The following is a 25,217-nucleotide window of genomic DNA, read 5'->3' as shown; positions in this document are numbered from 1 at the left end:
CATACAAAGATTTACTCTGCCACAACAATTCGCTACCACTGAGGTCCACAGCGATGTCTGACGGGTGCTGCCGTCTTTCGTCTATCGTCATCTGTGATCTTGGCTCAGGCCCGAAAAGACACGCTATTTTGAAAGTTTCGGTTCACAGCAGTACATTGGCCCATTTAAAATTGTGCTGCCCCCTGTGAGAATCGAACTCACGACCCCTGGTTTACAAGACCAGTACTCTGCCCCTGAGCTAAGGAGGCTGTTACAGCTTAAACGTATTTGCGATCATCACAGCCCTGGAGAAAAATACATTTCAGGGTCCAGAAAATGCATACAAAGATTTACTCTGCCACAACAATTCGCTACCACTGAGGTCCACAGCGATGAGTGACGGATGCTGCCGTCTTTCGTCTATCGTCATCTGTGATCTTGGCTCAGGCCCGAAAAGACACGCTATTTTGAAAGTTTCGGTTCACAGCAGTACATTGGCCCATTTAAAATTGTGCTGCCCCCTGTGAGAATCGAACTCACGACCCCTGGTTTACAAGACCAGTGCTCTGCCCCTGAGCTAAGGAGGCTGTTACAGCTTAAACGTATTTGCGATCATCACAGCCCTGGAGAAAAATACATTTCAGGGTCCAGAAAATGCATACAAAGATTTACTCTGCCACAACAATTCGCTACCACTGAGGTCCACAGCGATGACTGACGGGTGCTGCCGTCTTTCGTCTATCGTCATCTGTGATCTTGGCTCAGGCCCGAAAAGACACGCTATTTTGAAAGTTTCGGTTCACAGCAGTACATTGGCCCATTTAAAATTGTGCTGCCCCCTGTGAGAATCGAACTCACGACCCCTGGTTTACAAGACCAGTGCTCTGCCCCTGAGCTAAGGAGGCTGTTACAGCTTAAACGTATTTGCGATCATCACAGCCCTGGAGAAAAATACATTTCAGGGTCCAGAAAATGCATACAAAGATTTACTCTGCCACAACAATTCGCTACCACTGAGGTCCACAGCGATGACTGACGGGTGCTGCCGTCTTTCGTCTATCGTCATCTGTGATCTTGGCTCAGGCCCGAAAAGACACGCTATTTTGAAAGTTTCGGTTCACAGCAGTACATTGGCCCATTTAAAATTGTGCTGCCCCCTGTGAGAATCGAACTCACGACCCCTGGTTTACAAGGCCAGTGCTCTGCCCCTGAGCTAAGGAGGCTGTTACAGCTTAAACGTATTTGCGATCATCACAGCCCTGGAGAAAAATACATTTCAGGGTCCAGAAAATGCATACAAAGATTTACTCTGCCACAACAATTCGCTACCACTGAGGTCCACAGCGATGACTGACGGGTGCTGCCGTCTTTCGTCTATCGTCATCTGTGATCTTGGCTCAGGCCCGAAAAGACACGCTATTTTGAAAGTTTCGGTTCACAGCAGTACATTGGCCCATTTAAAATTGTGCTGCCCCCTGTGAGAATCGAACTCACGACCCCTGGTTTACAAGACCAGTGCTCTGCCCCTGAGCTAAGGAGGCTGTTACAGCTTAAACGTATTTGCGATCATCACAGCCCTGGAGAAAAATACATTTCAGGGTCCAGAAAATGCATACAAAGATTTACTCTGCCACAACAATTCGCTACCACTGAGGTCCACAGCGATGACTGACGGGTGCTGCCGTCTTTCGTCTATCGTCATCTGTGATCTTGGCTCAGGCCCGAAAAGACACGCTATTTTGAAAGTTTCGGTTCACAGCAGTACATTGGCCCATTTAAAATTGTGCTGCCCCCTGTGAGAATCGAACTCACGACCCCTGGTTTACAAGACCAGTGCTCTGCCCCTGAGCTAAGGAGGCTGTTACAGCTTAAACGTATTTGCGATCATCACAGCCCTGGAGAAAAATACATTTCAGGGTCCAGAAAATGCATACAAAGATTTACTCAGCCACAACAATTCGCTACCACTGAGGTCCACGGCGATGACTGACGGGTGCTGCCGTCTTTCGTCTATCGTCATCTGTGATCTTGGCTCAGGCCCGAAAAGACACGCTATTTTGAAAGTTTCGGTTCACAGCAGTACATTGGCCCATTTAAAATTGTGCTGCCCCCTGTGAGAATCGAACTCACGACCCCTGGTTTACAAGACCAGTGCTCTGCCCCTGAGCTAAGGAGGCTGTTACAGCTTAAACGTATTTGCGATCATCACAGCCCTGGAGAAAAATACATTTTAGGGTCCAGAAAATGCATACAAAGATTTACTCTGCCACAACAATTCGCTACCACTGAGGTCCACAGCGATGACTGACGGGTGCTGCCGTCTTTCGTCTATCGTCATCTGTGATCTTGGCTCAGGCCCGAAAAGACACGCTATTTTGAAAGTTTCGGTTCACAGCAGTACATTGGCCCATTTAAAATTGTGCTGCCCCCTGTGAGAATCGAACTCACGACCCCTGGTTTACAAGACCAGTGCTCTGCCCCTGAGCTAAGGAGGCTGTTACAACTTAAACGTATTTGCGATCATCACAGCCCTGGAGAAAAATACATTTCAGGGTCCAGAAAATGCATACAAAGATTTACTCTGCCACAACAATTCGCTACCACTGAGGTCCACAGCGATGACTGACGGGTGCTGCCGTCTTTCGTCTATCGTCATCTGTGATCTTGGCTCAGGCCCGAAAAGACACGCTATTTTGAAAGTTTCGGTTCACAGCAGTACATTGGCCCATTTAAAATTGTGCTGCCCCCTGTGAGAATCGAACTCACGACCCCTGGTTTACAAGACCAGTGCTCTGCCCCTGAGCTAAGGAGGCTGTTACAGCTTAAACGTATTTGCGATCATCACAGCCCTGGAGAAAAATACATTTCAGGGTCCAGAAAATGCATACAAAGATTTACTCTGCCACAACAATTCGCTACCACTGAGGTCCACAGCGATGACTGACGGGTGCTGCCGTCTTTCGTCTATCGTCATCTGTGATCTTGGCTCAGGCCCGAAAAGACACGCTATTTTGAAAGTTTCGGTTCACAGCAGTACATTGGCCCATTTAAAATTGTGCTGCCCCCTGTGAGAATCGAACTCACGACCCCTGGTTTACAAGACCAGTGCTCTGCCCCTGAGCTAAGGAGGCTGTCACAGCTTAAACGTATTTGCGATCATCACAGCCCTGTAGAAAAATACATTTCAGGGTCCAGAAAATGCATACAAAGATTTACTCTGCCACAACAATTCGCTACCACTGAGGTCCACAGCGATGACTGACGGGTGCTGCCGTCTTTCGTCTATCGTCATCTGTGATCTTGGCTCAGGCCCGAAAAGACACGCTATTTTGAAAGTTTCGGTTCACAGCAGTACATTGGCCCATTTAAAATTGTGCTGCCCCCTGTGAGAATCGAACTCACGACCCCTGGTTTACAAGACCAGTGCTCTGCCCCTGAGCTAAGGAGGCTGTTACAGCTTAAACGTATTTGCGATCATCACAGCCCTGGAGAAAAATACATTTCAGGGTCCAGAAAATGCATACAAAAATTTACTCTGCCACAACAATTCGCTACCACTGAGGTCCACAGCGATGACTGATGGGTGCTGCCGTCTTTCGTCTATCGTCATCTGTGATCTTGGCTCAGGCCCGAAAAGACACGCTATTTTGAAAGTTTCGGTTCACAGCAGTACATTGGCCCATTTAAAATTGTGCTGCCCCCTGTGAGAATCGAACTCACGACCCCTGGTTTACAAGACCAGTGCTCTGCCCCTGAGCTAAGGAGGCTGTTACAGCTTAAACGTATTTGCGATCATCACAGCCCTGGAGAAAAATACATTTCAGGGTCCAGAAAATGCATACAAAGATTTACTCTGCCACAACAATTCGCTACCACTGAGGTCCACAGCGATGACTGACGGGTGCTGCCGTCTTTCGTCTATCGTCATCTGTGATCTTGGCTCAGGCCCGAAAAGACACGCTATTTTGAAAGTTTCGGTTCACAGCAGTACATTGGCCCATTTAAAATTGTGCTGCCCCCTGTGAGAATCGAACTCACGACCCCTGGTTTACAAGACCAGTGCTCTGCCCCTGAGCTAAGGAGGCTGTTACAGCTTAAACGTATTTGCGATCATCACAGCCCTGGAGAAAAATACATTTCAGGGTCCAGAAAATGCATACAAAGATTTACTCTGCCACAACAATTCGCTACCACTGAGGTCCACAGCGATGACTGACGGGTGCTGCCGTCTTTCGTCTATCGTCATCTGTGATCTTGGCTCAGGCCCGAAAAGACACGCTATTTTGAAAGTTTCGGTTCACAGCAGTACATAGGCCCATTTAAAATTGTGCTGCCCCCTGTGAGAATCGAACTCACGACCCCTGGTTTACAAGACCAGTGCTCTGCCCCTGAGCTAAGGAGGCTGTTACAGCTTAAACGTATTTGCGATCATCACAGCCCTGGAGAAAAATACATTTCAGGGTCCAGAAAATGCATACAAAGATTTACTCTGCCACAACAATTCGCTACCACTGAGGTCCACAGCGATGACTGACGGGTGCTGCCGTCTTTCGTCTATCGTCATCTGTGATCTTGGCTCAGGCCCGAAAAGACACGCTATTTTGAAAGTTTCGGTTCACAGCAGTACATTGGCCCATTTAAAATTGTGCTGCCCCCTGTGAGAATCGAACTCACGACCCCTGGTTTACAAGACCAGTGCTCTGCCCCTTTTTTTTTTTTTTTTTTTTTTTACCTACGTACTTTACTGGTGCCGCATTCTTGTTATATCCACGTGCTATAACAGGCGTCTACTCTTCATTGAGGAGCTGCAACCGGGGCTGAGTTCCACCTACTCTTCAGCACGGTCAAAATGGCAGGGCTCGTCCGGGATTTGAACCCGGGACCTCCTGCACCCAAAGCAGGAATCATACACCTTTTTTTTTTTTTTTTTTTTTGTTTAACATCCAGAAACACAGCCACCTCAAAAGAAGTACACTACTGAAATTAAAATCCTAAAACATGACTATATAATGTAGACTGCTTACTGAAATAAAGATTAAAAACACGAAAACTTCAGTCCCGGTGTAGAGAAGAAACATACATAAAGGCGTCAAATCCAGAAACAGTATAAAAGGAAATGGCTCACACAGGTGACCTTAGCCAACACCCTCTCTTTCAAATGTCAGGCTAAGCATATTGGCAAAATCATCTCGGAGGCCTGGCAATCGCAAGCGCTGCCAGTAAGCAGTAAGCATGTACTGCCGAATCGCTAGGTGTCCATCCTCGTCATGACAACTGTTGACAAAATGTACGAAATGGCCAATCAACCACATGACGGTATGGAGCTTCGTTTGCGGAAAAAAGGAAGAATCGGGCCGGACGATGATGTCAATAGTATAAGCGGCTTCAGCAGACCTAGTGACAAAAGCAAGTTGTTTCCTGAGCCAACGCCAATTAGCAAGGTGCCCACAGCAGGTGAATCGATGTTCAAGGGTATCCACGAGACCACACCGAGTACAGGTGTCCGTGTCAGAAAGACCAATACGGTGCAGTCGTACATTGGTGGGAACCAAATTATTTATTACCCTATACCACGTGGACGCCACGGCCATAGAGTGGATCGGCAGACTAACATTCTTCCAGACGTTCCTCCAGGACACGGATGGAGACGCCAGTTCTATTGGATTGGGACCGGCCAGCCCCTCCCAGCGGGCAATCAAGCCCTTGGTCGTTGGCACCGGTCGCCGCAAGAAGGCGTCACCGAGGTAACTCACCGCAATGTAAAATTCCCGAATGTGTTTCAACTTAAAATTTAGGCGTCCGACATCGACAGGTGGAGCAAGGCTCGCCGGACGCACAACAGTAAAAAGCCTGGATGTAATTGAAGTCACTGCTTGCGTAACAATTAGAGTCGTTCGGCGGACGTACAAAGCAGACGCCTTGCGAGTAATGTCAGAGAGGCCCAAGCCTCCGGAGATACGCGGTTTCGTCATTACCTCGTAACGTAACTTGAATAGATGGCCCTTCCATATAAACCTGCTAGACAATTGGCGCAACCTTTTCGCCACCATCATGGGAAGTGGGAACAGCTGAGCAACATAATAAGCTTTACATAGAACGTAGGTGTCTAAAATTCTGACTTTTTGCAAAATGGTAGCAGAGCGCTGCTCATGGACCATCACAGCCCCCTGTATCTTCTCGGTGACAGATTTCCAATTGAGAGCCGCCATTTTTAGAGGACACCGATCAATGATAATCCCCAAGGATGTATGGCGATCGACAAAAGTGGCCCAAGGGACGTCAGCATCGCGAAATCCTCGAATATCAAGGAACTTACATTTACCCTGATTGAGACGCGCTCCAGAGACACGACAGTATGCATCAACTGCCCCTTTCAACAACGGGATATCATCACGTTGACGGAGGAGAACAACGACATCATCCGCATATGCCTTAACAGAGAGCTTCCCACCAGAGAGGGACATACCCTGAAGCTTGAGAGCAATAGTCCGAAGCAGCGGTTCCAGGGACAGTACGAATAAAGACATAGAGAGCGGACTACCCTGAGGCACTCCGCGGCGGATAGCAATGGGCGGCGTCAGCTGCCCATTGACTGACACCCGAGCTGTTATTCCCCTATACAAATTGCCAAGAACACCACGTGATGAAGCGTTAAAACCTATTGTACCTAAAACACGATCTAAAAACACATGACTGACGTGATCAAAAGCCTTATAAAAATCAAGGAAGGCAAAGGCACAATGTACGTTTGTAACCGCCGCAACCGAGACAACATCCCGATATTCGGCTACTGGTGTCAGAATAGATCTATCATGAAAACAACATTGATGTGCACCAATCACACCCCGAAGCAGAGAAGACAACCGGCTATTGAGCGCTCTAGCAGCTGTCTTATAGTCAAAATTCAGCAATGTGAGCGGACGGAGATTGGCAGCAGATAAACGACCAGAGGACTTCGGAATTAAAACAATTTTCCCGACTTTAAAATCGGCAGGCACATCCATCCCCCTGACAATCTCATTTAAAATCTGCGTAAAAATGCCACCCAAAAGAGGCCAAAAACGGAGATAAAATTCTTTAGGCAGGCCGTCTGGACCCGGCGATTTACTGGACGGAGAGCGAGCAATAAAATCGAAAACATCATCTACCTGGAACTCCCGGAGAAATTCGCCGTTCGCGTCAGGCGCGATCGTCGCAGTTAGATCCCCAAAGACATCATCCGAAAGAGATTCACCAGAATCATCGGCAGAATATAGACTAGTGTAATACTGATGAAGAGCACGAACCATTTCCTCCTGTGCAATAAGCTGTCGTCCATCATCCACCGTAAGAGAAGAGATGAAGGAGCGACGACGACGAGTCTGATGCCGTAGCAGGTGGTACAAGGATGTCAGTTCACCTTCAACAAGAGAGTGAGGTTTCGACTTAACTCGCAGACCATCCATCTGTCGTCGTTTAAGGCTCAAGAGCTTGGCTTTAATACGACGAACATCATGGATCCGCAGAGGAGAGATACCCGCCGCGTCATATAGTTCACGCAGGACAGAGTAGTAAAATTCATACGTGTTCTTAAAATCACGCGCCCTTGCAGCACAGTAAAAAATCAAAGTCTGACGAATCTTGGGCTTGGCAAACGCAGTCCACCAAACCAGCAAGGAGGGGTATCGCGGGACAGAGCGAAGACATCGCTCCCACACGCCACTTATAACATCATCCATAGCACTGTCGGCAAGGTGGGAAACATTTAACATCCACTGGGAACGATAAAGTGTTGCAGGTTGGTGACTAAGATTTACAGTTGCAGTAAAAGAACAATGGTCAGAAAAACTAGTAGGAAAAACATCGACAGAAAGAATTTTATCACATAAAAAATCAGATAAATAGAATCTGTCGAGTCTACTGCATGAGGACGCGGTAAAAAACGTATATTTCACCAGGGTTGGAAATTTGTGTTCCCAAACATCACGCAGATGCATCGTACGAACTAAGTCATGTAAATCACGGCAATAATTAAAATTGGGGGACTGGTCTTCAGGGCGTAAAACACAATTAAAATCGCCTCCGAGCAGGAGACTCCGAGGACTCTGGCGCAAAAGATAAATAAGCTCTTCTTTATAAAAGCGCGATCGAGCCACAGTGTGACCCGAACCAGAGGGGGCATACAAAACAACGAGGCGGAGATCAAAAAGACGACAACCAATCCCACGGCCAGAATCAAGGAATTCAATGTCAGTAATAGGAATGCCCTCTCGAAAGAAAAGAGCAGTTCCTGTTGAATATTCCGGCGCTACATTAAAAACAGTTTGAAATCCAGGTAGAGAGAGATCAGAAAACAACACTTCCTGCAAAAACACTACGTCCGCACAGGCGTCGTAAATAAACTGCCGCAAAGAGGCAATGCGAACGTCGGACTCAATACGGTTAACATTTAAGGTAAGAAAGGTGTATGCTTGATCCATAGAGAGAAAAGCGAGAAAACAAATCACCTACACCGACGCACCAGCGTCACAGTCCATAGCAGGGGTGACGGAGGCTTCCGAGGGAGGGGGACTGCTACCCCGTTCCGCGGATCCCTTACGTTTCGGTTTTTTACGAACAGCATTAACGTTCGGCTGAACGCGTAACTTGCGTCGGCTGACGGGCAAGGAAGCTTCAGCCGCCGGTGACGTAGGAGGGTCAAGTTCTGTATCCGACACCACCCGCGCCGGTCCACATGCGGGATCCGGGGTCGCGGGGGAAACATCCGACAAAACGGAGTGGTCAACACCTGCACTAGCTTCCGGCAAACATGGACTGCACGGAGGTGAAACGTGAGCAGGAAGGTCCGAGGCCGCAGAGTTGGAAGGAAGCGGAGCAGCTCCGCTGGCAGAGGTATGGGGCAGCGAAGCAGGAAGTTGTCGCGGCTCCACTTGTTGTGACATCGAAGTCGGTTCGGAAGACGGCGCCAACAGGCCCGACCGACGACCCGACTCGAGAGAAGCTGCGTCGGAGGCCGGAGGGGCGCCAGCAGCCGCCACCGGAACCGCTACCTCAGGAGGGCAGGGAGCAGCTACAGTACACAGTGGCTCGGAGGATGCCGGTCGCTCGGACTGGGGCATCTCAGGGAGATCCTCATCCGTACTATTTCCATCGTGTGGGCGACGCCTCTTATTATTCAAAAGTGGCACACCCACCTGAGGGACAGACGGAACAACATCAGTTTTAGCACGCAAGGGAGGAAATTCTGTGTCAGGGGTGCGCAAAACCTGTGGCGGGGCGCTACTACCACTGGACTGTGCTACACTAAGAGCAGAACCACCTGCAACGAGGTCAGCGACCGTTAACTTGCGACGCTGTTCGAGAGAATTTTTTAAAACAAAAACCCTCCGCGGACAGTCGGTACGCACGTGACCACTTTCATTGCACAAAAAACAGGTGCCAACCTGACCACTATATGTTACATGGACACGATATCCACCGATCTGCAGGTGAGATGGAATATTCTGCTTAACGTGCATTTCGACTGAACGAATACCACTGTAACATTGCAGGCGATGTTGGCTTGACCAGCGTTCAAGGCGAATGCTCTTTACATCACCATACTTCTGTAGACCCTCCTTAAGATAGACATTATCCACCTCCGGTGGAAGGTTGTAAACACGAACACTGGTGTACGTAATGGAAGCATTGGAAAGCAGCACAGTACTTACAGAATCATCCCGATGCCGAAAGAGAACTTGATGACCGTATTTAGAAAGAATTTTATCAACCTGAAGTGGGTCCATAAACTTAACAAAGAAAACATACAGTTCAGTATCAAAATAAGCAGTGTGCACCTGATCCGAATGAACACCAAAGGTATCTACCAACCAATCATGAATCTCAAGAGAACTAGGTTGCACATGGCGGGTTGCTTGTCAAAAGCAAAACTAACTGTAGCCTGACGAGGAATAACCTGGGACGACATTTTCAAAATATGCGGTCGAAACCGCTACACAAAAAACACTGAAATAAGGACAGAAAGTAACACAAGGTACGAAACAACGACGGAGAAACACTCACAGAAGTTGCAACACAACACGTAAACAAAAACGATAGTCTACTATACGTAACGCTACGGCGGAGCGGAAGACTAGGCACGTCCACACTGCACGGCGTCTAAAGCGGAACTGCATTGGCCCATTTAAAATTGTGCTGCCCCCTGTGAGAATCGAACTCACGACCCCTGGTTTACAAGACCAGTGCTCTGCCCCTGAGCTAAGGAGGCTGTTACAGCTTAAACGTATTTGCGATCATCACAGCCCTGGAGAAAAATACATTTCAGGGTCCAGAAAATGCATACAAAGATTTACTCTGCCACAACAATTCGCTACCACTGAGGTCCACAGCGATGACTGACGGGTGCTGCCGTCTTTCGTCTATCGTCATCTGTGATCTTGGCTCAGGCCCGAAAAGACACGCTATTTTGAAAGTTTCGGTTCACAGCAGTACATTGGCCCATTTAAAATTGTGCTGCCCCCTGTGAGAATCGATCTCACGACCCCTGGTTTACAAGACCAGTGCTCTGCCCCTGAGCTAAGGAGGCTGTTACAGCTTAAACGTATTTGCGATCATCACAGCCCTGGAGAAAAATACATTTCAGGGTCCAGAAAATGCATACAAAGATTTACTCTGCCACAACAATTCGCTACCACTGAGGTCCACAGCGATGACTGACGGGTGCTGCCGTCTTTCGTCTATCGTCATCTGTGATCTTGGCTCAGGCCCGAAAAGACACGCTATTTTGAAAGTTTCGGTTCACAGCAGTACATTGGCCCATTTAAAATTGTGCTGCCCCCTGTGAGAATCGAACTCACGACCCCTGGTTTACAAGACCAGTGCTCTGCCCCTGAGCTAAGGAGGCTGTTACAGCTTAAACGTATTTGCGATCATCACAGCCCTGGAGAAAAATACATTTCAGGGTCCAGAAAATGCATACAAAGATTTACTCTGCCACAACAATTCACTACCACTGAGGTCCACAGCGATGACTGACGGGTGCTGCCGTCTTTCGTCTATCGTCATCTGTGATCTTGGCTCAGGCCCGAAAAGACACGCTATTTTGAAAGTTTCGGTTCACAGCAGTACATTGGCCCATTTAAAATTGTGCTGCCCCCTGTGAGAATCGAACTCACGACCCCTGGTTTACAAGACCAGTGCTCTGCCCCTGAGCTAAGGAGGCTGTTACAGCTTAAACGTATTTGCGATCATCACAGCCCTGGAGAAAAATACATTTCAGGGTCCAGAAAATGCATACAAAGATTTACTCTGCCACAACAATTCGCTACCACTGAGGTCCACAGCGATGAGTGACGGGTGCTGCCGTCTTTCGTCTATCGTCATCTGTGATCTTGGCTCAGGCCCGAAAAGACACGCTATTTTGAAAGTTTCGGTTCACAGCAGTACATTGGCCCATTTAAAATTGTGCTGCCCCCTGTGAGAATCGAACTCACGACCCCTGGTTTACAAGACCAGTGCTCTGCCCCTGAGCTAAGGAGGCTGTTACAGCTTAAACGTATTTGCGATCATCACAGCCCTGGAGAAAAATACATTTCAGGGTCCAGAAAATGCATACAAAGATTTACTCTGCCACAACAATTCGCTACCACTGAGGTCCACAGCGATGACTGACGGGTGCTGCCGTCTTTCGTCTATCGTCATCTGTGATCTTGGCTCAGGCCCGAAAAGACACGCTATTTTGAAAGTTTCGGTTCACAGCAGTACATTGGCCCATTTAAAATTGTGCTGCCCCCTGTGAGAATCGAACTCACGACCCCTGGTTTACAAGACCAGTGCTCTGCCCCTGAGCTAAGGAGGCTGTTACAGCTTAAACGTATTTGCGATCATCACAGCCCTGGAGAAAAATACATTTCAGGGTCCAGAAAATGCATACAAAGATTTACTCTGCCACAACAATTCGCTACCACTGAGGTCCACAGCGATGACTGACGGGTGCTGCCGTCTTTCGTCTATCGTCATCTGTGATCTTGGCTCAGGCCCGAAAAGACACGCTATTTTGAAAGTTTCGGTTCACAGCAGTACATTGGCCCATTTAAAATTGTGCTGCCCCCTGTGAGAATCGAACTCACGACCCCTGGTTTACAAGACCAGTGCTCTGCCCCTGAGCTAATGAGGCTGTTACAGCTTAAACGTATTTGCGATCATCACAGCCCTGGAGAAAAATACATTTCAGGGTCCAGAAAATGCATACAAAGATTTACTCTGCCACAACAATTCGCTACCACTGAGGTCCACAGCGATGACTGACGGGTGCTGCCGTCTTTCATCTATCGTCATCTGTGATCTTGGCTCAGGCCCGAAAAGACACGCTATTTTGAAAGTTTCGGTTCACAGCAGTACATTGGCCCATTTAAAATTGTGCTGCCCCCTGTGAGAATCGAACTCACGACCCCTGGTTTACAAGACCAGTGCTCTGCCCCTGAGCTAAGGAGGCTGTTACAGCTTAAACGTATTTGCGATCATCACAGCCCTGGAGAAAAATACATTTCAGGGTCCAGAAAATGCATACAAAGATTTACTCTGCCACAACAATTCGCTACCACTGAGGTCCACAGCGATGAGTGACGGGTGCTGCCGTCTTTCGTCTATCGTCATCTGTGATCTTGGCTCAGGCCCGAAAAGACACGCTATTTTGAAAGTTTCGGTTCACAGCAGTACATTGGCCCATTTAAAATTGTGCTGCCCCCTGTGAGAATCGAACTCACGACCCCTGGTTTACAAGACCAGTGCTCTGCCCCTGAGCTAAGGAGGCTGTTACAGCTTAAACGTATTTGCGATCATCACAGCCCTGGAGAAAAATACATTTCAGGGTCCAGAAAATGCATACAAAGATTTACTCTGCCACAACAATTCGCTACCACTGAGGTCCACAGCGATGACTGACGGGTGCTGCCGTCTTTCGTCTATCGTCATCTGTGATCTTGGCTCAGGCCCGAAAAGACACGCTATTTTGAAAGTTTCGGTTCACAGCAGTACATTGGCCCATTTAAAATTGTGCTGTCCCCTGTGAGAATCGAACTCACGACCCCTGGTTTACAAGACCAGTGCTCTGCCCCTGAGCTAAGGAGGCTGTTACAGCTTAAACGTATTTGCGATCATCACAGCCCTGGAGAAAAATACATTTCAGGGTCCAGAAAATGCATACAAAGATTTACTCTGCCACAACAATTCGCTACCACTGAGGTCCACAGCGATGACTGACGGGTGCTGCCGTCTTTCGTCTATCGTCATCTGTGATCTTGGCTCAGGCCCGAAAAGACACGCTATATTGAAAGTTTCGGTTCACAGCAGTACATTGGCCCATTTAAAATTGTGCTGCCCCCTGTGAGAATCGAACTCACGACGCCTGGTTTACAAGACCAGTGCTCTGCCCCTGAGCTAAGGAGGCTGTTACAGCTTAAACGTATTTGCGATCATCACAGCCCTGGAGAAAAATACATTTCAGGGTCCAGAAAATGCATACAAAGATTTACTCTGCCACAACAATTCGCTACCACTGAGGTCCACAGCGATGACTGACGGGTGCTGCCGTCTTTCGTCTATCGTCATCTGTGATCTTGGCTCAGGCCCGAAAAGACACGCTATTTTGAAAGTTTCGGTTCACAGCAGTACATTGGCCCATTTAAAATTGTGCTGCCCCCTGTGAGAATCGAACTCACGACCCCTGGTTTACAAGACCAGTGCTCTGCCACTGAGCTAAGGAGGCTGTTACAGCTTAAACGTATTTGCGATCATCACAGCCCTGGAGAAAAATACATTTCAGGGTCCAGAAAATGCATACAAAGATTTACTCTGCCACAACAATTCGCTACCACTGAGGTCCACAGCGATGACTGACGGGTGCTGCCGTCTTTCGTCTATCGTCATCTGTGATCTTGGCTCAGGCCCGAAAAGACACGCTATTTTGAAAGTTTCGGTTCACAGCAGTACATTGGCCCATTTAAAATTGTGCTGCCCCCTGTGAGAATCAAACTCACGACCCCTGGTTTACAAGACCAGTGCTCTGCCCCTGAGCTAAGGAGGCTGCTACAGCTTAAACGTATTTGCGATCATCACAGCCCTGGAGAAAAATACATTTCAGGGTCCAGAAAATGCATACAAAGATTTACTCTGCCACAACAATTCGCTACCACTGAGGTCCACAGCGATGAGTGACGGGTGCTGCCGTCTTTCGTCTATCGTCATCTGTGATCTTGGCTCAGGCCCGAAAAGACACGCTATTTTGAAAGTTTCGGTTCACAGCAGTACATTGGCCCATTTAAAATTGTGCTGCCCCCTGTGAGAATCGAACTCACGACCCCTGGTTTACAAGACCAGTGCTCTGCCCCTGAGCTAAGGAGGCTGTTACAGCTTAAACGTATTTGCGATCATCACAGCCCTGGAGAAAAATACATTTCAGGGTCCAGAAAATGCATACAAAGATTTACTCTGCCACAACAATTCGCTACCACTGAGGTCCACAGCGATGACTGACGGGTGCTGCCGTCTTTCGTCTATCGTCATCTGTGATCTTGGCTCAGGCCCGAAAAGACACGCTATTTTGAAAGTTTCGGTTCACAGCAGTACATTGGCCCATTTAAAATTGTGCTGCCCCCTGTGAGAATCGAACTCACGACTCCTGGTTTACAAGACCAGTGCTCTGCCCCTGAGCTAAGGAGGCTGTTACAGCTTAAACGTATTTGCGATCATCACCGCCCTGGAGAAAAATACATTTCAGGGTCCAGAAAATGCATACAAAGATTTACTCTGCCACAACAATTCGCTACCACTGAGGTCCACAGCGATGAGTGACGGGTGCTGCCGTCTTTCGTCTATCGTCATCTGTGATCTTGGCTCAGGCCCGAAAAGACACGCTATTTTGAAAGTTTCGGTTCACAGCAGTACATTGGCCCATTTAAAATTGTGCTGCCCCCTGTGAGAATCGAACTCACGACCCCTGGTTTACAAGACCAGTGCTCTGCCCCTGAGCTAAGGAGGCTGTTACAGCTTAAACGTATTTGCGATCATCACAGCCCTGGAGAAAAATACATTTCAGGGTCCAGAAAATGCATACAAAGATTTACTCTGCCACAACAACTCGCTACCACTGAGGTCCACAGCGATGACTGACGGGTGCTGCCGTCTTTCGTCTATCGTCATCTGTGATCTTGGCTCAGGCCCGAAAAGACACGCTATTTTGAAAGTTTCGGTTCACAGCAGTACATTGGCCCATTTAAAATTGTGCTGCCCCCTGTGAGAATCGAACTCACGACCCCTGGTTCACAAGACCAGTGCTCTGCCCCTGAGCTAAGGAGGCTGTTACAGCTTAAACGTATTTGCGATCATCACAGCCCTGGAGAAAAATACATTTCAGGGTCCAGAAAATGCATACAAAGATTTACTCTGCCACAACAATTCGCTACCACTGAGGTCCACAGCGATGACTGACGGGTGCTGCCGTCTTTCGTCTATCGTCATCTGTGATCTTGGCTCAGGCCCGAAAAGACACGCTATTTTGAAAGTTTCGGTTCACAGCAGTACATTGGCCCATTTAAAATTGTGCTGTCCCCTGTGAGAATCGAACTCACGACCCCTGGTTTACAAGACCAGTGCTCTGCCCCTGAGCTAAGGAGGCTGTTACAGCTTAAACGTATTTGCGATCATCACAGCCCTGGAGAAAAATACATTTCAGGGTCCAGAAAATGCATACAAAGATTTACTCTGCCACAACAATTCGCTACCACTGAGGTCCACAGCGATGACTGACGGGTGCTGCCGTCTTTCGTCTATCGTCATCTGTGATCTTGGCTCAGGCCCGAAAAGACACGCTATTTTGAAAGTTTCGGTTCACAGCAGTACATTGGCCCATTTAAAATTGTGCTGCCCCCTGTGAGAATCGAACTCACGACCCCTGGTTTACAAGACCAGTGCTCTACCCCTGAGCTAAGGAGGCTGTTACACCTTAAACGTATTTGCGATCATCACAGCCCTGGTAAAAAATACATTTCAGGGTCCAGAAAATGCATACAAAGATTTACTCTGCCACAACAATTCGCTACCACTGAGGTCCACAGCGATGAGTGACGGGTGCTGCCGTCTTTCGTCTATCGTCATCTGTGATCTTGGCTCAGGCCCGAAAAGACACGCTATTTTGAAAGTTTCGGTTCACAGCAGTACATTGGCCCATTTAAAATTGTGCTGCCCCCTGTGAGAATCGAACTCACGACCCCTGGTTTACAAGACCAGTGCTCTGCCCCTGAGCTAAGGAGGCTGTTACAGCTTAAACGTATTTGCGATCATCACAGCCCTGGAGAAAAATACATTTCAGGGTCCAGAAAATGCATACAAAGATTTACTCTGCCACAACAATTCGCTACCACTGAGGTCCACAGCGATGACTGACGGGTGCTGCCGTCTTTCGTCTATCGTCATCTGTGATCTTGGCTCAGGCCCGAAAAGACACGCTATTTTGAAAGTTTCGGTTCACAGCAGTACATTGGCCCATTTAAAATTGTGCTGCCCCCTGTGAGAATCGAACTCACGACCCCTGGTTTACAAGACCAGTGCTCTACTCCTGAGCTAAGGAGGCTGTTACAGCTTAAACGTATTTGCGATCATCACAGCCCTGGAGAAAAATACATTTCAGGGTCCAGAAAATGCATACAAAGATTTACTCTGCCACAACAATTCGCTACCACTGAGGTCCACAGCGATGACTGACGGGTGCTGCCGTCTTTCGTCTATCGTCATCTGTGATCTTGGCTCAGAACCGAAAAGACACGCTATTTTGTAAGTTTCGGTTCACAGCAGTACATTGGCCCATTTAAAATTGTGCTGCCCCCTGTGAGAATCGAACTCACGACCCCTGGTTTACAAGACCAGTGCTCTGCCCCTGAGCTAAGGAGGCTGTTACAGCTTAAACGTATTTGCGATCATCACAGCCCTGGAGAAAAATACATTTCAGGGTCCAGAAAATGCATACAAAGATTTACTCTGCCACAACAATTCGCTACCACTGAGGTCCACAGCGATGAGTGACGGGTGCTGCCGTCTTTCATCTATCGTCATCTGTGATCTTGGCTCAGGCCCGAAAAGACACGCTATTTTGAAAGTTTCGGTTCACAGCAGTACATTGGCCCATTTAAAATTGTGCTGCCCCCTGTGAGAATCAAACTCACGACCCCTAGTTTACAAGACCAGTGCTCTGCCCCTGAGCTAAGGAGGCTGCTACAGCTTAAACGTATTTGCGATCATCACAGCCCTGGAGAAAAATACATTTCAGGGTCCAGAAAATGCATACAAAGATTTACTCTGCCACAACAATTCGCTACCACTGAGGTCCACAGCGATGAGTGACGGGTGCTGCCGTCTTTCGTCTATCGTCATCTGTGATCTTGGCTCAGGCCCGAAAAGACACGCTATTTTGAAAGTTTCGGTTCACAGCAGTACATTGGCCCATTTAAAATTGTGCTGCCCCCTGTGAGAATCGAACTCACGACCCCTGGTTTACAAGACCAGTGCTCTGCCCCTGAGCTAAGGAGGCTGTTACAGCTTAAACGTATTTGCGATCATCACAGCCCTGGAGAAAAATACATTTCAGGGTCCAGAAAATGCATACAAAGATTTACTCTGCCACAACAATTCGCTACCACTGAGGTCCACAGCGATGACTGACGGGTGCTGCCGTCTTTCGTCTATCGTCATCTGTGATCTTGGCTCAGGCCCGAAAAGACACGCTATTTTGAAAGTTTCGGTTCACAGCAGTACATTGGCCCATTTAAAATTGTGCTGCCCCCTGTGAGAATCGAACTCACGACCCCTGGTTTACAAGACCAGTGCTCTGCCCCTGAGCTAAGGAGGCTGTTACAGCTTAAACGTATTTGCGATCATCACAGCCCTGGAGAAAAATACATTTCAGGGTCCAGAAAATGCATACAAAGATTTACTCTGCCACAACAATTCGCTACCACTGAGGTCCACAGCGATGACTGACGGGTGCTGCCGTCTTTCGTCTATCGTCATCTGTGATCTTGGCTCAGGCCCGAAAAGACACGCTATTTTGAAAGTTTCGGTTCACAGCAGTACATTGGCCCATTTAAAATTGTGCTGCCCCCTGTGAGAATCGAACTCACGACCCCTGGTTTACAAGACCAGTGCTCTGCCCCTGAGCTAAGGAGGCTGTTACAGCTTAAACGTATTTGCGATCATCACAGCCCTGGAGAAAAATACATTTCAGGGTCCAGAAAATGCATACAAAGATTTACTCTGCCACAACAATTCGCTACCACTGAGGTCCACAGCGATGACTGACGGGTGCTGCCGTCTTTCGTCTATCGTCATCTGTGATCTTGGCTCAGGCCCGAAAAGACACGCTATTTTGAAAGTTTCGGTTCACAGCAGTACATTGGCCCATTTAAAATTGTGCTGCCCCCTGTGAGAATCGAACTCACGACCCCTGGTTTACAAGACCAGTGCTCTGCCCCTGAGCTAAGGAGGCTGTTACAGCTTAAACGTATTTGCGATCATCACAGCCCTGGAGAAAAATACATTTCAGGGTCCAGAAAATGCATACAAAGATTTACTCTGCCACAACAATTCGCTGCCACTGAGGTCCACAGCGATGAGTGACGGGTGCTGCCGTCTTTCGTCTATCGTCATCTGTGATCTTGGCTCAGGCCCGAAAAGACACGCTATTTTGAAAGTTTCGGTTCACAGCAGTACATTGGCCCATTTAAAATTGTGCTGCCCCCTGTGAGAATCGAACTCACGACCCCTGGTTTACAAGACCAGTGCTCTGCCCCTGAGCTAAGGAGGCTGTTACAGCTTAAACGTATTTGCGATCATCACAGCCCTGGAGAAAAATACATTTCAGGGTCCAGAAAATGCATACAAAGATTTACTCTGCCACAACAATTCGCTACCACTGAGGTCCACAGCGATGACTGACGGGTGCTGCCGTCTTTCGTCTATCGTCATCTGTGATCTTGGCTCAGGCCCGAAAAGACACGCTATTTTGAAAGTTTCGGTTCACAGCAGTACATTGGCCCATTTAAAATTGTGCTGCCCCCTGTGAGAATCGAACTCACGACCCCTGGTTTACAAGACCAGTGCTCTGCCCCTGAGCTAAGGAGGCTGTTACAGCTTAAACGTATTTGCGATCATCACAGCCCTGGAGAAAAATACATTTCAGGGTCCAGAAAATGCATACAAAGATTTACTCTGCCACAACAATTCGCTACCACTGAGGTCCACAGCGATGACTGACGGGTGCTGCCGTCTTTCGTCTATCGTCATCTGTGATCTTGGCTCAGGCCCGAAAAGACACGCTATTTTGAAAGTTTCGGTTCACAGCAGTACATTGGCCCATTTAAAATTGTGCTGCCCCCTGTGAGAATCGAACTCACGACCCCCGGTTTACAAGACCAGTGCTCTGCCCCTGAGCTAAGGAGGCTGTTACAGCTTAAACGTATTTGCGATCATCACAGCCCTGGAGAAAAATACATTTCAGGGTCCAGAAAATGCATACAAAGATTTACTCTGCCACAACAATTCGCTACCACTGAGGTCCACAGCGATGACTGACGGGTGCTGCCGTCTTTCGTCTATCGTCATCTGTGATCTTGGCTCAGGCCCGAAAAGACACGCTATTTTGAAAGTTTCGGTTCACAGCAGTACATTGGCCCATTTAAAATTGTGCTGCCCCCTGTGAGAATCGAACTCACGACCCCTGGTTTACAAGACCAGTGCTCTGCCCCTGAGCTAAGGAGGCTGTTACAGCTTAAACGTATTTGCGAACATCACAGCCCTGGAGAAAAATACATTTCAGGGTCCAGAAAATGCATACAAAGATTTACTCTGCCACAACAATTCGCTACCACTGAGGTCCACAGCGATGACTGACGGGTGCTGCCGTCTTTCGTCTATCGTCATCTGTGATCTTGGCTCAGGCCCGAAAAGACACGCTATTTTGAAAGTTTCGGTTCACAGCAGTACATTGGCCCATTTAAAATTGTGCTGCCCCCTGTGAGAATCGAACTCACGACCCCTGGTTTACAAGACCAGTGCTCTGCCCCTGAGCTAAGGAGGCTGTTACAGCTTAAACGTATTTGCGATCATCACAGCCCTGGAGAAAAATACATTTCAGGGTCCAGAAAATGCATACAAAGATTTACTCTGCCACAACAATTCGCTACCACTGAGGTCCACAGCGATGACTGATGGGTGCTGCCGTCTTTCGTCTATCGTCATCTGTGATCTTGGCTCAGGCCCGAAAAGACACGCTATTTTGAAAGTTTCGGTTCACAGCAGTACATTGGCCCATTTAAAATTGTGCTGTCCCCTGTGAGAATCGAACTCACGACCCCTGGTTTACAAGACCAGTGCTCTGCCCCTGAGCTAAGGAGGCTGTTACAGCTTAAACGTATTTGCGATCATCACAGCCCTGGAGAAAAATACATTTCAGGGTCCAGAAAATGCATACAAAGATTTACTCTGCCACAACAATTCGCTACCACTGAGGTCCACAGCGATGAGTGACGGGTGCTGCCGTCTTTCGTCTATCGTCATCTGTGATCTTGGCTCAGGCCCGAAAAGACACGCTATTTTGAAAGTTTCGGTTCACAGCAGTACATTGGCCCATTTAAAATTGTGCTGCCCCCTGTGACAATCGAACTCACGACCCCTGGTTTACAAGACCAGTGCTCTGCCCCTGAGCTAAGGAGGCTGTTACGGCTTAAACGTATTTGCGATCATCACAGCCCTGGAGAAAAATACATTTCAGGGTCCAGAAAATGCATACAAAGATTTACTCTGCCACAACAATTTGCTACCACTGAGGTCCACAGCGACGACTGACGGGTGCTGCCGTCTTTCGTCTATCGTCATCTGTGATCTTGGCTCAGGCCCGAAAAGACACGCTATTTTGAAAGTTTCGGTTCACAGCAGTACATTGGCCCATTTAAAATTGTGCTGCCCCCTGTGAGAATCGAACTCACGACCCCTGGTTTACAAGACCAGTGCTCTGCCCCTGAGCTAAGGAGGCTGTTACAGCTTAAACGTATTTGCGATCATCACAGCCCTGGAGAAAAATACATTTCAGGGTCCAGAAAATGCATACAAAGATTTACTCTGCCACAACAATTCCCTATTACTGAGGTCCACAGCGATGAGTGACGGGTGCTGCCGTCTTTCGTCTATCGTCATCTGTGATCTTGGCTCAGGCCCGAAAAGACACGCTATTTTGAAAGTTTCGGTTCACAGCAGTACATTGGCCCATTTAAAATTGTGCTGCCCCCTGTGAGAATCGAACTCACGACCCCTGGTTTACAAGACCAGTGCTCTGCCCCTGAGCTAAGGAGGCTGTTACAGCTTAAACGTATTTGCGATCATCACAGCCCTGGAGAAAAATACATTTCAGGGTCCAGAAAATGCATACAAAGATTTACTCTGCCACAACAATTCGCTACCACTGAGGTCCACAGCGATGACTGATGGGTGCTGCCGTCTTTCGTCTATCGTCATCTGTGATCTTGGCTCAGGCCCGAAAAGACACGCTATTTTGAAAGTTTCGGTTCACAGCAGTACATTGGCCCATTTAAAATTGTGCTGTTCCCTGTGAGAATCGAACTCACGACCCCTGGTTTACAAGACCAGTGCTCTGCCCCTGAGCTAAGGAGGCTGTTACAGCTTAAACGTATTTGCGATCATCACAGCCCTGGAGAAAAATACATTTCAGGGTCCAGAAAATGCATACAAAGATTTACTCTGCCACAACAATACGCTACCACTGAGGTCCACAGCGATGAGTGACGGGTGCTGCCGTCTTTCGTCTATCGTCATCTGTGATCTTGGCTCAGGCCCGAAAAGACACGCTATTTTGAAAGTTTCGGTTCACAGCAGTACATTGGCCCATTTAAAATTGTGCTGCCCCCTGTGAGAATCGAACTCACGACCCCTGGTTTACAAGACCAGTGCTCTGCCCCTGAGCTAAGGAGGCTGTTACAGCTTAAACGTATTTGCGATCATCACAGCCCTGGAGAAAAATACATTTCAGGGTCCAGAAAATGCATACAAAGATTTACTCTGCCACAACAATTTGCTACCACTGAGGTCCACAGCGACGACTGACGGGTGCTGCCGTCTTTCGTCTATCGTCATCTGTGATCTTGGCTCAGGCCCGAAAAGACACGCTATTTTGAAAGTTTCGGTTCACAGCAGTACATTGGCCCATTTAAAATTGTGCTGCCCCCTGTGAGAATCGAACTCACGACCCCTGGTTTACAAGACCAGTGCTCTGCCCCTGAGCTAAGGAGGCTGTTACAGCTTAAACGTATTTGCGATCATCACAGCCCTGGAGAAAAATACATTTCAGGGTCCAGAAAATGCATACAAAGATTTACTCTGCCACAACAATTCGCTACCACTGAGGTCCACAGCGATGAGTGACGGGTGCTGCCGTCTTTCGTCTATCGTCATCTGTGATCTTGGCTCAGGCCCGACAAGACACGCTATTTTGAAAGTTTCGGTTCACAGCAGTACATTGGTCCATTTAAAATTGTGCTGCGCCCTGTGAGAATCGAACTCACGACCCCTGGTTTACAAGACCAGTGCTCTGCCCCTGAGCTAAGGAGGCTGCTACAGCTTAAACGTATTTGCGATCATCACAGCCCTGGAGAAAAATACATTTCAGGGTCCAGAAAATGCATACAAAGATTTACTCTGCCACAACAATTCGCTACCACTGAGGTCCACAGCGATGACTGACGGGTGCTGCCGTCTTTCGTCTATCGTCATCTGTGATCTTGGCTCAAGCCCTAAAAGACACGCTATTTTGAAAGTTTCGGTTCACAGCAGTACATTGGCCCATTTAAAATTGTGCTGCTCCCTGTGAGAATCGAACTCACGACCCCTGGTTTACAAGACCAGTGCTCTGCCCCTGAGCTAAGGAGGCTGTTATAGCTTAAACGTATTTGCGATCATCACAGCCCTGGAGAAAAATACATTTCAGGGTCCAGAAAATGCATACAAAGATTTACTCTGCCACAACAATTCGCTACCACTGAGGTCCACAGCGATGAGTGACGGGTGCTGCCGTCTTTCGTCTATCGTCATCTGTGATCTTGGCTCAGGCCCGAAAAGACACGCTATTTTGAAAGTTTCGGTTCACAGCAGTACATTGGCCCATTTAAAATTGTGCTGCCCCCTGTGAGAATCGAACTCACGACCCCTGGTTTACAAGACCAGTGCTCTGCCCCTGAGCTAAGGAGGCTGTTACAGCTTAAACGTATTTGCGATCATCACAGCGCTGGAGAAAAATACATTTCAGGGTCCAGAAATTGCATACAAAGATTTACTCTGCCACAACAATTCGCTACCACTGAGGTCCACAGCGATGAGTGACGGGTGCTGCCGTCTTTCGTCTATCGTCATCTGTGATCTTGGCTCAGGCCCGAAAAGACACGCTATTTTGAAAGTTTCGGTTCACAGCAGTACATTGGCCCATTTAAAATTGTGCTGCCCCCTGTGGGAATCGAACTCACGACCCCTGGTTTACAAGACCAGTGCTCTGCCCCTGAGCTAAGGAGGCTGTTACAGCTTAAACGTATTTGCGATCATCACAGCCCTGGAGAAAAATACATTTCAGGGTCCAGAAAATGCATACAAAGATTTACTCTGCCACAACAATTCGCTACCACTGAGGTCCACAGCGATGACTGACGGGTGCTGCCGTCTTTCGTCTATCGTCATCTGTGATCTTGGCTCAGGCCCGAAAAGACACGCTATTTTGAAAGTTTCGGTTCACAGCAGTACATTGGCCCATTTAAAATTGTGCTGCCCCCTGTGAGAAACGAACTCACGACCCCTGGTTTACAAGACCAGTGCTCTGCCCCTGAGCTAAGGAGGCTGTTACAGCTTAAACGTATTTGCGATCATCACAGCCCTGGAGAAAAATACATTTCAGGGTCCAGAAAATGCATACAAAGATTTACTCTGCCACAACAATTCGCTACCACTGAGGTCCACAGCGATGACTGACGGGTGCTGCCGTCTTTCGTCTATCGTCATCTGTGATCTTGGCTCAGGCCCGAAAAGACACGCTATTTTGAAAGTTTCGGTTCACAGCAGTACATTGGCCCATTTAAAATTGTGCTGCCCCCTGTGAGAATCGAACTCACGACCCCTGGTTTACAAGACCAGTGCCCTGCCCCTGAGCTAAGGAGGCTGTTACAGCTTAAACGTATTTGCCATCATCACAGCCCTGGAGAAAAATACATTTCAGGGTCCAGAAAATGCATACAAAGATTTACTCTGCCACAACAATTCGCTACCACTGAGGTCCAAAGCGATGAGTGACGGGTGCTGCCGTCTTGCGTCTATCGTCATCTGTGATCTTGGCTCAGGCCCGAAAAGACATGCTATTTTGAAAGTTTCGGTTCACAGCAGTACATTGGCCCATTTAAAATTGTGCTGCCCCCTGTGAGAATCGAACTCACGACCCCTGGTTTACAAGACCAGTGCTCTGCCCCTGAGCTAAGGAGGCTGTTACAGCTTAAACGTATTTGCGATCATCACAGCCCTGGAGAAAAATACATTTCAGGGTCCAGAAAATGCATACAAAGATTTACTCTGCCACAACAATTCGCTACCACTGAGGTCCACAGCGATGACTGACGGGTGCTGCCGTCTTTCGTCTATCGTCATCTGTGATCTTGGCCCAGGCCCTAAAAGACACGCTATTTTGAAAGTTTCGGTTCACAGCAGTACATTGGCCCATTTAAAATTGTGCTGCCCCCTGTGAGAATCGAACTCACGACCCCTGGTTTACAAGACCAGTGCTCTGCCCCTGAGCTAAGGAGGCTGTTACAGCTTAAACGTATTTGCGATCATCACAGCCCTGGAGAAAAATACATTTCAGGGTCCAGAAAATGCATACAAAGATTTACTCTGCCACAACAATTCGCTACCACTGAGGTCCGCAGCGATGACTGACGGGTGCTGCCGTCTTTCGTCTATCGTCATCTGTGATCTTGGCTCAGGCCCGAAAAGACACGCTATTTTGAAAGTTTCGGTTCACAGCAGTACATTGGCCCATTTAAAATTGTGCTGCCCCCTGTGAGAATCGAACTCACGACCCCTGGTTTACAAGACCAGTGCTCTGCCCCTGAGCTAAGGAGGCTGTTACAGCTTAAACGTATTTGCGATCATCACAGCCCTGGAGAAAA

The 25,217-nt window shown here is 48.1% G+C and overlaps 62 non-coding genes across 62 annotated transcripts; all 62 read right to left on the bottom strand.

The window, feature by feature from the left end:
* Positions 1 to 176: 176 nt before the first annotated feature.
* Positions 177 to 248, bottom strand: Trnat-ugu (transfer RNA threonine (anticodon UGU)). The gene has a single exon. It is a non-coding gene; the product is annotated as a tRNA-Thr (tRNA).
* Positions 249 to 494: 246 nt separating this feature from the next.
* Positions 495 to 566, bottom strand: Trnat-ugu (transfer RNA threonine (anticodon UGU)). Its single transcript has one exon. It is a non-coding gene; the product is annotated as a tRNA-Thr (tRNA).
* A 246-nt stretch (positions 567 to 812) lies between these two features.
* On the bottom strand, positions 813 to 884 carry Trnat-ugu (transfer RNA threonine (anticodon UGU)). The gene has a single exon. It is a non-coding gene; the product is annotated as a tRNA-Thr (tRNA).
* A 246-nt stretch (positions 885 to 1,130) lies between these two features.
* On the bottom strand, positions 1,131 to 1,202 carry Trnat-ugu (transfer RNA threonine (anticodon UGU)). The gene has a single exon. It is a non-coding gene; the product is annotated as a tRNA-Thr (tRNA).
* Positions 1,203 to 1,448: 246 nt separating this feature from the next.
* Positions 1,449 to 1,520, bottom strand: Trnat-ugu (transfer RNA threonine (anticodon UGU)). Its single transcript has one exon. It is a non-coding gene; the product is annotated as a tRNA-Thr (tRNA).
* A 246-nt stretch (positions 1,521 to 1,766) lies between these two features.
* On the bottom strand, positions 1,767 to 1,838 carry Trnat-ugu (transfer RNA threonine (anticodon UGU)). The gene has a single exon. It is a non-coding gene; the product is annotated as a tRNA-Thr (tRNA).
* Positions 1,839 to 2,084: 246 nt separating this feature from the next.
* Positions 2,085 to 2,156, bottom strand: Trnat-ugu (transfer RNA threonine (anticodon UGU)). Its single transcript has one exon. It is a non-coding gene; the product is annotated as a tRNA-Thr (tRNA).
* A 246-nt stretch (positions 2,157 to 2,402) lies between these two features.
* Trnat-ugu (transfer RNA threonine (anticodon UGU)) lies at positions 2,403 to 2,474 on the bottom strand. Its single transcript has one exon. It is a non-coding gene; the product is annotated as a tRNA-Thr (tRNA).
* Positions 2,475 to 2,720: 246 nt separating this feature from the next.
* On the bottom strand, positions 2,721 to 2,792 carry Trnat-ugu (transfer RNA threonine (anticodon UGU)). Its single transcript has one exon. It is a non-coding gene; the product is annotated as a tRNA-Thr (tRNA).
* A 246-nt stretch (positions 2,793 to 3,038) lies between these two features.
* Positions 3,039 to 3,110, bottom strand: Trnat-ugu (transfer RNA threonine (anticodon UGU)). The gene has a single exon. It is a non-coding gene; the product is annotated as a tRNA-Thr (tRNA).
* A 246-nt stretch (positions 3,111 to 3,356) lies between these two features.
* Positions 3,357 to 3,428, bottom strand: Trnat-ugu (transfer RNA threonine (anticodon UGU)). Its single transcript has one exon. It is a non-coding gene; the product is annotated as a tRNA-Thr (tRNA).
* Positions 3,429 to 3,674: 246 nt separating this feature from the next.
* Trnat-ugu (transfer RNA threonine (anticodon UGU)) lies at positions 3,675 to 3,746 on the bottom strand. Its single transcript has one exon. It is a non-coding gene; the product is annotated as a tRNA-Thr (tRNA).
* A 246-nt stretch (positions 3,747 to 3,992) lies between these two features.
* Trnat-ugu (transfer RNA threonine (anticodon UGU)) lies at positions 3,993 to 4,064 on the bottom strand. Its single transcript has one exon. It is a non-coding gene; the product is annotated as a tRNA-Thr (tRNA).
* Positions 4,065 to 4,310: 246 nt separating this feature from the next.
* Positions 4,311 to 4,382, bottom strand: Trnat-ugu (transfer RNA threonine (anticodon UGU)). Its single transcript has one exon. It is a non-coding gene; the product is annotated as a tRNA-Thr (tRNA).
* Positions 4,383 to 10,153: 5,771 nt separating this feature from the next.
* Positions 10,154 to 10,225, bottom strand: Trnat-ugu (transfer RNA threonine (anticodon UGU)). The gene has a single exon. It is a non-coding gene; the product is annotated as a tRNA-Thr (tRNA).
* A 246-nt stretch (positions 10,226 to 10,471) lies between these two features.
* On the bottom strand, positions 10,472 to 10,543 carry Trnat-ugu (transfer RNA threonine (anticodon UGU)). The gene has a single exon. It is a non-coding gene; the product is annotated as a tRNA-Thr (tRNA).
* Positions 10,544 to 10,789: 246 nt separating this feature from the next.
* Positions 10,790 to 10,861, bottom strand: Trnat-ugu (transfer RNA threonine (anticodon UGU)). The gene has a single exon. It is a non-coding gene; the product is annotated as a tRNA-Thr (tRNA).
* Positions 10,862 to 11,107: 246 nt separating this feature from the next.
* Positions 11,108 to 11,179, bottom strand: Trnat-ugu (transfer RNA threonine (anticodon UGU)). The gene has a single exon. It is a non-coding gene; the product is annotated as a tRNA-Thr (tRNA).
* A 246-nt stretch (positions 11,180 to 11,425) lies between these two features.
* On the bottom strand, positions 11,426 to 11,497 carry Trnat-ugu (transfer RNA threonine (anticodon UGU)). The gene has a single exon. It is a non-coding gene; the product is annotated as a tRNA-Thr (tRNA).
* A 246-nt stretch (positions 11,498 to 11,743) lies between these two features.
* On the bottom strand, positions 11,744 to 11,815 carry Trnat-ugu (transfer RNA threonine (anticodon UGU)). The gene has a single exon. It is a non-coding gene; the product is annotated as a tRNA-Thr (tRNA).
* A 246-nt stretch (positions 11,816 to 12,061) lies between these two features.
* Positions 12,062 to 12,133, bottom strand: Trnat-ugu (transfer RNA threonine (anticodon UGU)). The gene has a single exon. It is a non-coding gene; the product is annotated as a tRNA-Thr (tRNA).
* Positions 12,134 to 12,379: 246 nt separating this feature from the next.
* Positions 12,380 to 12,451, bottom strand: Trnat-ugu (transfer RNA threonine (anticodon UGU)). Its single transcript has one exon. It is a non-coding gene; the product is annotated as a tRNA-Thr (tRNA).
* A 246-nt stretch (positions 12,452 to 12,697) lies between these two features.
* Positions 12,698 to 12,769, bottom strand: Trnat-ugu (transfer RNA threonine (anticodon UGU)). The gene has a single exon. It is a non-coding gene; the product is annotated as a tRNA-Thr (tRNA).
* A 246-nt stretch (positions 12,770 to 13,015) lies between these two features.
* On the bottom strand, positions 13,016 to 13,087 carry Trnat-ugu (transfer RNA threonine (anticodon UGU)). The gene has a single exon. It is a non-coding gene; the product is annotated as a tRNA-Thr (tRNA).
* A 246-nt stretch (positions 13,088 to 13,333) lies between these two features.
* Trnat-ugu (transfer RNA threonine (anticodon UGU)) lies at positions 13,334 to 13,405 on the bottom strand. The gene has a single exon. It is a non-coding gene; the product is annotated as a tRNA-Thr (tRNA).
* Positions 13,406 to 13,651: 246 nt separating this feature from the next.
* Positions 13,652 to 13,723, bottom strand: Trnat-ugu (transfer RNA threonine (anticodon UGU)). The gene has a single exon. It is a non-coding gene; the product is annotated as a tRNA-Thr (tRNA).
* A 246-nt stretch (positions 13,724 to 13,969) lies between these two features.
* On the bottom strand, positions 13,970 to 14,041 carry Trnat-ugu (transfer RNA threonine (anticodon UGU)). Its single transcript has one exon. It is a non-coding gene; the product is annotated as a tRNA-Thr (tRNA).
* A 246-nt stretch (positions 14,042 to 14,287) lies between these two features.
* On the bottom strand, positions 14,288 to 14,359 carry Trnat-ugu (transfer RNA threonine (anticodon UGU)). The gene has a single exon. It is a non-coding gene; the product is annotated as a tRNA-Thr (tRNA).
* Positions 14,360 to 14,605: 246 nt separating this feature from the next.
* On the bottom strand, positions 14,606 to 14,677 carry Trnat-ugu (transfer RNA threonine (anticodon UGU)). The gene has a single exon. It is a non-coding gene; the product is annotated as a tRNA-Thr (tRNA).
* Positions 14,678 to 14,923: 246 nt separating this feature from the next.
* On the bottom strand, positions 14,924 to 14,995 carry Trnat-ugu (transfer RNA threonine (anticodon UGU)). Its single transcript has one exon. It is a non-coding gene; the product is annotated as a tRNA-Thr (tRNA).
* A 246-nt stretch (positions 14,996 to 15,241) lies between these two features.
* Trnat-ugu (transfer RNA threonine (anticodon UGU)) lies at positions 15,242 to 15,313 on the bottom strand. The gene has a single exon. It is a non-coding gene; the product is annotated as a tRNA-Thr (tRNA).
* Positions 15,314 to 15,559: 246 nt separating this feature from the next.
* Trnat-ugu (transfer RNA threonine (anticodon UGU)) lies at positions 15,560 to 15,631 on the bottom strand. Its single transcript has one exon. It is a non-coding gene; the product is annotated as a tRNA-Thr (tRNA).
* Positions 15,632 to 15,877: 246 nt separating this feature from the next.
* On the bottom strand, positions 15,878 to 15,949 carry Trnat-ugu (transfer RNA threonine (anticodon UGU)). The gene has a single exon. It is a non-coding gene; the product is annotated as a tRNA-Thr (tRNA).
* Positions 15,950 to 16,195: 246 nt separating this feature from the next.
* Trnat-ugu (transfer RNA threonine (anticodon UGU)) lies at positions 16,196 to 16,267 on the bottom strand. Its single transcript has one exon. It is a non-coding gene; the product is annotated as a tRNA-Thr (tRNA).
* Positions 16,268 to 16,513: 246 nt separating this feature from the next.
* Trnat-ugu (transfer RNA threonine (anticodon UGU)) lies at positions 16,514 to 16,585 on the bottom strand. The gene has a single exon. It is a non-coding gene; the product is annotated as a tRNA-Thr (tRNA).
* A 246-nt stretch (positions 16,586 to 16,831) lies between these two features.
* Trnat-ugu (transfer RNA threonine (anticodon UGU)) lies at positions 16,832 to 16,903 on the bottom strand. The gene has a single exon. It is a non-coding gene; the product is annotated as a tRNA-Thr (tRNA).
* Positions 16,904 to 17,149: 246 nt separating this feature from the next.
* On the bottom strand, positions 17,150 to 17,221 carry Trnat-ugu (transfer RNA threonine (anticodon UGU)). The gene has a single exon. It is a non-coding gene; the product is annotated as a tRNA-Thr (tRNA).
* A 246-nt stretch (positions 17,222 to 17,467) lies between these two features.
* On the bottom strand, positions 17,468 to 17,539 carry Trnat-ugu (transfer RNA threonine (anticodon UGU)). Its single transcript has one exon. It is a non-coding gene; the product is annotated as a tRNA-Thr (tRNA).
* Positions 17,540 to 17,785: 246 nt separating this feature from the next.
* Trnat-ugu (transfer RNA threonine (anticodon UGU)) lies at positions 17,786 to 17,857 on the bottom strand. The gene has a single exon. It is a non-coding gene; the product is annotated as a tRNA-Thr (tRNA).
* A 246-nt stretch (positions 17,858 to 18,103) lies between these two features.
* Positions 18,104 to 18,175, bottom strand: Trnat-ugu (transfer RNA threonine (anticodon UGU)). Its single transcript has one exon. It is a non-coding gene; the product is annotated as a tRNA-Thr (tRNA).
* A 246-nt stretch (positions 18,176 to 18,421) lies between these two features.
* Trnat-ugu (transfer RNA threonine (anticodon UGU)) lies at positions 18,422 to 18,493 on the bottom strand. The gene has a single exon. It is a non-coding gene; the product is annotated as a tRNA-Thr (tRNA).
* A 246-nt stretch (positions 18,494 to 18,739) lies between these two features.
* On the bottom strand, positions 18,740 to 18,811 carry Trnat-ugu (transfer RNA threonine (anticodon UGU)). The gene has a single exon. It is a non-coding gene; the product is annotated as a tRNA-Thr (tRNA).
* A 246-nt stretch (positions 18,812 to 19,057) lies between these two features.
* Positions 19,058 to 19,129, bottom strand: Trnat-ugu (transfer RNA threonine (anticodon UGU)). The gene has a single exon. It is a non-coding gene; the product is annotated as a tRNA-Thr (tRNA).
* A 246-nt stretch (positions 19,130 to 19,375) lies between these two features.
* On the bottom strand, positions 19,376 to 19,447 carry Trnat-ugu (transfer RNA threonine (anticodon UGU)). Its single transcript has one exon. It is a non-coding gene; the product is annotated as a tRNA-Thr (tRNA).
* A 246-nt stretch (positions 19,448 to 19,693) lies between these two features.
* On the bottom strand, positions 19,694 to 19,765 carry Trnat-ugu (transfer RNA threonine (anticodon UGU)). The gene has a single exon. It is a non-coding gene; the product is annotated as a tRNA-Thr (tRNA).
* A 246-nt stretch (positions 19,766 to 20,011) lies between these two features.
* On the bottom strand, positions 20,012 to 20,083 carry Trnat-ugu (transfer RNA threonine (anticodon UGU)). The gene has a single exon. It is a non-coding gene; the product is annotated as a tRNA-Thr (tRNA).
* Positions 20,084 to 20,329: 246 nt separating this feature from the next.
* Trnat-ugu (transfer RNA threonine (anticodon UGU)) lies at positions 20,330 to 20,401 on the bottom strand. Its single transcript has one exon. It is a non-coding gene; the product is annotated as a tRNA-Thr (tRNA).
* A 246-nt stretch (positions 20,402 to 20,647) lies between these two features.
* On the bottom strand, positions 20,648 to 20,719 carry Trnat-ugu (transfer RNA threonine (anticodon UGU)). Its single transcript has one exon. It is a non-coding gene; the product is annotated as a tRNA-Thr (tRNA).
* A 246-nt stretch (positions 20,720 to 20,965) lies between these two features.
* Trnat-ugu (transfer RNA threonine (anticodon UGU)) lies at positions 20,966 to 21,037 on the bottom strand. The gene has a single exon. It is a non-coding gene; the product is annotated as a tRNA-Thr (tRNA).
* Positions 21,038 to 21,283: 246 nt separating this feature from the next.
* Positions 21,284 to 21,355, bottom strand: Trnat-ugu (transfer RNA threonine (anticodon UGU)). Its single transcript has one exon. It is a non-coding gene; the product is annotated as a tRNA-Thr (tRNA).
* Positions 21,356 to 21,601: 246 nt separating this feature from the next.
* Trnat-ugu (transfer RNA threonine (anticodon UGU)) lies at positions 21,602 to 21,673 on the bottom strand. The gene has a single exon. It is a non-coding gene; the product is annotated as a tRNA-Thr (tRNA).
* Positions 21,674 to 21,919: 246 nt separating this feature from the next.
* Positions 21,920 to 21,991, bottom strand: Trnat-ugu (transfer RNA threonine (anticodon UGU)). The gene has a single exon. It is a non-coding gene; the product is annotated as a tRNA-Thr (tRNA).
* A 246-nt stretch (positions 21,992 to 22,237) lies between these two features.
* Positions 22,238 to 22,309, bottom strand: Trnat-ugu (transfer RNA threonine (anticodon UGU)). The gene has a single exon. It is a non-coding gene; the product is annotated as a tRNA-Thr (tRNA).
* Positions 22,310 to 22,555: 246 nt separating this feature from the next.
* Trnat-ugu (transfer RNA threonine (anticodon UGU)) lies at positions 22,556 to 22,627 on the bottom strand. Its single transcript has one exon. It is a non-coding gene; the product is annotated as a tRNA-Thr (tRNA).
* A 246-nt stretch (positions 22,628 to 22,873) lies between these two features.
* Positions 22,874 to 22,945, bottom strand: Trnat-ugu (transfer RNA threonine (anticodon UGU)). The gene has a single exon. It is a non-coding gene; the product is annotated as a tRNA-Thr (tRNA).
* A 246-nt stretch (positions 22,946 to 23,191) lies between these two features.
* On the bottom strand, positions 23,192 to 23,263 carry Trnat-ugu (transfer RNA threonine (anticodon UGU)). The gene has a single exon. It is a non-coding gene; the product is annotated as a tRNA-Thr (tRNA).
* A 246-nt stretch (positions 23,264 to 23,509) lies between these two features.
* Positions 23,510 to 23,581, bottom strand: Trnat-ugu (transfer RNA threonine (anticodon UGU)). The gene has a single exon. It is a non-coding gene; the product is annotated as a tRNA-Thr (tRNA).
* A 246-nt stretch (positions 23,582 to 23,827) lies between these two features.
* Trnat-ugu (transfer RNA threonine (anticodon UGU)) lies at positions 23,828 to 23,899 on the bottom strand. The gene has a single exon. It is a non-coding gene; the product is annotated as a tRNA-Thr (tRNA).
* A 246-nt stretch (positions 23,900 to 24,145) lies between these two features.
* Trnat-ugu (transfer RNA threonine (anticodon UGU)) lies at positions 24,146 to 24,217 on the bottom strand. The gene has a single exon. It is a non-coding gene; the product is annotated as a tRNA-Thr (tRNA).
* Positions 24,218 to 24,463: 246 nt separating this feature from the next.
* On the bottom strand, positions 24,464 to 24,535 carry Trnat-ugu (transfer RNA threonine (anticodon UGU)). The gene has a single exon. It is a non-coding gene; the product is annotated as a tRNA-Thr (tRNA).
* Positions 24,536 to 24,781: 246 nt separating this feature from the next.
* Positions 24,782 to 24,853, bottom strand: Trnat-ugu (transfer RNA threonine (anticodon UGU)). Its single transcript has one exon. It is a non-coding gene; the product is annotated as a tRNA-Thr (tRNA).
* A 246-nt stretch (positions 24,854 to 25,099) lies between these two features.
* Positions 25,100 to 25,171, bottom strand: Trnat-ugu (transfer RNA threonine (anticodon UGU)). Its single transcript has one exon. It is a non-coding gene; the product is annotated as a tRNA-Thr (tRNA).
* Positions 25,172 to 25,217: the final 46 nt, after the last annotated feature.

Source organism: Schistocerca serialis, chromosome 1 (genome assembly GCF_023864345.2).
Source record: "Schistocerca serialis cubense isolate TAMUIC-IGC-003099 chromosome 1, iqSchSeri2.2, whole genome shotgun sequence".
NCBI classification, from domain to species: Eukaryota; Metazoa; Arthropoda; class Insecta; order Orthoptera; family Acrididae; genus Schistocerca; species Schistocerca serialis.
This window is presented reverse-complemented; position numbering and strand designations above follow the sequence as displayed.